The following is a 5406-nucleotide window of genomic DNA, read 5'->3' as shown; positions in this document are numbered from 1 at the left end:
TAAAGAAATACACATTCAAGGACAATACAGTATAAATATATGGATGGGCATTGTAAACGACAGTATAATTGGACCATACATTTTTCCCGAAAATGTCAATGCTGAGACATACTCAATGTTTTTACAAAATACATTAGGCGACTTATTGGAAAATGTACCATTAGTTATAAAAAACAATATGATATTTCAACAAGATGGTCATCCTGCTCATACTTCAATCGCCGCTCGTAACGTCCTGAATCGAAAATTTCCAAATAAATGGATAGGCATCCACAGCAATTTCCACGAATGGCCACCGCGGTCACCGGATTTAACACCTCTTGATTTCTTTTTGTGGGGTTATTTAAAAGATTCCATTTATCAGACTTTACCAAATAATAGAGATGATTTAATTAATCGAATAGAGATCGCAAGCTTGAATATTTCGCCTGCAATGTTGCATAGAGTGCGAGAAAGTTGTTTTAGACGAATAGTTATATGTGCAGAGCACAATGGTGGTTATTTTGAACATCTGTTATAAAATAAAAAAATTATTAAGTATAATAAATTGTTTTTTCACATCATTAGAAGTGCTCTTATTAATTTATTGATTTAATATTATTTTAGTAATTATACCTGCAAAATAAAGTGTTGAAAGGAGTTTGAAAATTAAAAGTGGTTTTTCACGAAATTTTGTGCACTAAATACGAATCTGGCCTCAAAAATAGCCTATTCAGGTTTTTGAAATCAATAAATAAAAAAAATAAATAAATAAATCGTTTCTTTTTGAGCCATTGTGTACTCCATTAATCTCAAAAACCTGATGTAAAAGTCAATTTCTGAGGCCAGATTCGTGTTCAGCGCGCACGGAAGTATATAAGAAATTACTTTTAATTTTCAAATAACAAAACCTCGCAGATATCTCTGTGTCATTAGCGTATTAAGTAATAAATTATTTATTACATTAGGAAGTATTATATATATATAAATTACTTAACAGAAATGTTATATTAAAAATATTATATTAAATATTATATTAAATTACGTAACAAAAAGTTATTAAATATATTAAAAACGAATACGTAAATATAAATAAAGATTTCTCGTGTCAAGTTTCTGTTATTTTTGTTTTAACAATAATATTTCTTTATTCTCTAAAATTTCGTTAAAACATATATAATTAAACATTATCTCTTTGGAATCTCTAATTTCTGTCACAAAAAATTCCAACGTTAAACGAAAAGGTAAAAAATGATAAAGAAACAAAGGTTTAGTTACTTCTTTATTAATCTTTATTTAATTTGCTTATATTTATTATGTTTTTTTTCATATTTATATTATATAGTATTTATAGTTATTTATATTATATTTTATCACAATGTTCTAGTGGAAAATGTATACAAGTAATCATACCAGTAAGACTTGAAGTGCGCGTTCGGACGCGCGCGCCTGCCAGAGAAACGATAGGCACTCGTCGTACTGACTTGTATGTATCTGTAGCACCCTGTACAGAATTTTTTCTTTGGCTTTTATATAAAAAGGGGCCCTGAAAAGAGCCGATTGGTGGTGGCCCTGAAAAGAGCTTTTTAAGTATCCCTGCTAGCGGAGTTCTTCTTCCAGAAAATCCTGGGTTTGACGGTGGTTAGCCGCCAGTCGGACTGGCCACGAACTGCGAGGGTGAATAGTGCGAGTCCCTGTGTTCGTTTCCCTCGTTCGTTTAGAGAGTCGCCGCTGTGTGAGGAGCAGGGTTGTTGACTCCTGCTTGGCAAGCCTGGTCTGCTGTTGATGGCCGAGATTTCCGGTTTCTTGTCCTCTTGCAGGCCCTGGTCTGTATGCTCTGGTCGACGCGGTCTATCTGCGTCTGCGTAGATACGCTCAGCTGCCGAGGAGAGAATAATGGCGTTGGTGGTCGATCCTGGGCGTTCGCTCTCCTTGACGGTGCATCTCGTAGAGAAGAGAGGTCAATAGGGATAAGCCGCTACGGTAGAAAAATTCTTCTACTCTCGGTAAACCTAAAGTCCCGGGGACGCTCGGCTGCTTTGGAGCTCCGAGGGCTTTGTGGCGGAATGCTTTTTTTTTACTTTTTCCCAAAGATCGGGAAATAGGTGATCTCGGAGAGATCTAGCTAAATAGCAAGCTGGTTAACGCTCAAGCTAAGTAGCGGGGAGCCGCCGACGACTGTCTTATCTAGCCGTCGGAACTAATGTCGCTTACGGGCGAACTTGCGCCGCGATGCGCCGTGTAGCGGCGGCGCGCTGTACTAGCCGCGCTGCGGCGGGCCGCCGGCCCAAGCTTAAGGGCGTTTCACTGCCGCACGGTGTGTACGTGGTATATCACTATACGCACTACATATAGAGTAAGTTGCTTGCCAATTGTTATTGTATTGTTTTTATCTAATGCAACGTAAATGTTTTTGTCAATTTAGTATCAACATGCTGAATTTTATTGTCGATCAATTATTGTAGCCGATGTTTATGACAAGTAAGTCAGCAATATGTGAGCATAATGGGAGCAACGATTTTTATTCATAAGTAGAGAATAATAATATAAGTTTATTGCTGATAAGTTGTTGGAAACTTGTTGTTATTATATTTTGAAAACTATTGCTGGCAAGAACTTACTGAAAAGAGGATACACCTTTTTGTTACATTGCTGAAAACTTATGAGCAATATTTGTGGCATGTTGGCAACAACTTGCACTGAGTTGGCTATCTGGGTAGTATACACCAAATAGCACTGGATGTCTTATATATGTACATTTTAAAGTCATTTCATGTCCACATGTCCGTGGACATAAATAAGATTTAAATCAGATATCATTTTTTGGATATGAATCGAATATCTTACTCAGTATATTCTATCAATATCCAAAGATGTTTTTTTTGGGTTTGAACCGCGTTAGTGTCATTTTTATACCGACGTTTCGTGGACATTACAGCTCACTTCATCAGGGTTTGAAGAGCAGTCTGATACTGAGATGCTCTTGGTCAGGTGTCCTTTTTTTATAGCGCTAGATTGGAGTGGGAGGGATGTGGTAGAGGAGGGGGAGAATGGTAAGAAGGAGGACATATTTATGGAACACTTCAAATCTCAGGCCATCAAAAAAGCCCCACTAAAGCCACAAACATGGTACCGGTACGTAGATGACACCTTTGTCATTTGGCAACATGGGAAAAGAGAACTCTATAACTTTTTAGACTTTCTCAATAAACAACACCCAAACATTAGAAACAGAACAACATGGTAAACTTTCATTTTTAGATGTTCTGGTCACAAGAAAACCAAACGGCTCTTTAGGCCACCAAATCTATAGAAAACCCACCCACACCAATCGATATTTACACGCGGCATCACATCATCACCTAACCCAAAAAAAGCTGTGATAAACTCGTTGATCTATAGAGCATTTACTATATGCGACAAAGACAGCATTCAAAAGGAACTCAAAGAATTAAAAAACACTCTACAACAAAATGGCTACATACTGCAACAAATAAACAAAATAATTAAAAAACATCAAAATAAACGCTCTGTCATCACTCAAAATACACTAGCATCAGAAGAAACAACAGATTTAAAGAAACGAACCACTTAACTCCCATACATAAAGGGTGTCACATATAAGATTGGCAGAATCCTGAACAAACACAACATACAAACGGTCTATAAACCACCGAATAAAATAGGACAGATTCTTAACAATCCAAAAGACAAAAGACCGCCATTAGACACACCAGAAGTGTACAAAATACCTTGTTCATGCGGTAAAGTATACATAGGTGAAACTGGTAGAATGATAAGCACACGACTAAAAGAACATCAGTCAGCAGTACATCTAAAACATTACTCGCAATCGGCATTAGCAGAACACCATTTGGAAACTGGTCACAAAATTATGTTTGACCAAACTTAAGTACTAAACAAAACTAGGGCTTACTTCCCTAGAAAGTATACGGAATCTCTGGAGATATACAAACATCTAAACAATCTCAATAGAGACAATAGACATATGACTATAATTCAATATGGCATTCCATCTTGCTATAACACATCCTCCCCTCCTTCTTATCATTCCACCCTCCCTCCACCACATCCTTCCCACTCCAATCTAGCGCTATAAAAAAGGGACATCTGACCAAGAGCATCTCAGTATCAGGCTGCTCTTCAAACCCTGATGAAGTAAGCTGTAATGTTCACAAAACGTCGGTATAAAAATGACACTAACCTTGAGTAGAAAATGATTAAAGTTTGCCTGCATTTTGCTCCGGGCGCAATCAGGTAATGTCATGGCTTGCCTTATTTTAGAAAACCTGATCCGGTGCTGATAATGTCTACATCAGGGTTACCGTATTATTTGATACGTGTGGCCTTTTTGTCAGCGCCGCAATGAGGGCTGCTCTATTAGCGCTTCATTGAGGAAATCCTTATGCGGTCCTGATTGAGTTTTTTCTAAAATTCTTTATTGAATTTGCGCATGTGCACATTCTATTAAAATAAGAATCATCGAGAGTTAGAAACCTTCATTGTGAAATTGCAATTTTCATACTGTTGTGTGAAGTGAAATAAAAAATAATGGATCGTGCGGAAAAAAATTAGAAAATTAACACGAATACGTGTTCAAAGATTTCGTGCGATTCGGAAAAAAGGCACGTACACTACATTATTTGTAGTTTAAATAATGTAGGTAATTATTTGTAGGTTAAATTACTATTATATAGAAGTGTATATATGTGTATAATAGAATTTTATTAGCGATTGGAAAATTCGAAACAATTGAACCAAATTAGTTTCTCTGTACTTAAGAGTTTTTATTACAACCAATCTTACTATAATTACTATAATTCTCCTGCATTGTTTGTTTTAAATATCTTCCTCTAAACTGGATATTTCCTTCCTCGTCCAAATATGTCTTTTTCATTTCTTTTGTCAGTGTTATCCATATTTTCAGCTCATCATGCCTCCTTCCTAATGATTCTCTTACCTTTTTAAAATTTTCCGTGATTATTAATTCCTCATGAAGATCTGCATGGGTGAGTTCCTCTGGTATAGCGTATCTTTCTTCTTGTTCCGTAGTAATTGAGGTTATGGCTACCACTGTAGTTTTACTATCTTTTGGGGAAGCCACAGCTTTGAATTCAAATCTCAATCTCATCTTGTGACGCAAATTGTCGTTTTATAATAGGATTTTATTAGCGATTGGAAAATTCGAAACAATTGAACCAAATTAGTTTCTCTGTAATTAAGAGTTTTTATTACAACCAATCTTACTATACTTACACTATGTACAGAAATTACAAGTTACCTGTAATTAAGAGAAACGACAATTAAAGCCAATCATTCGTCTCTCCCTCGCACTCTGCTTTTAGCAGCTAATTTGTTCTAACAATTAAATTTTATGTTTCCTTTATCTTAGTAGTATTCTCCTTG

Source organism: Pseudomyrmex gracilis, unplaced genomic scaffold (genome assembly GCF_002006095.1).
Source record: "Pseudomyrmex gracilis isolate BER0280 unplaced genomic scaffold, ASM200609v1 scaffold_791, whole genome shotgun sequence".
NCBI classification, from domain to species: Eukaryota; Metazoa; Arthropoda; class Insecta; order Hymenoptera; family Formicidae; genus Pseudomyrmex; species Pseudomyrmex gracilis.
The sequence above is the reverse complement of the archived record's forward strand: the minus strand, read 5'-3'. Positions refer to the sequence as shown.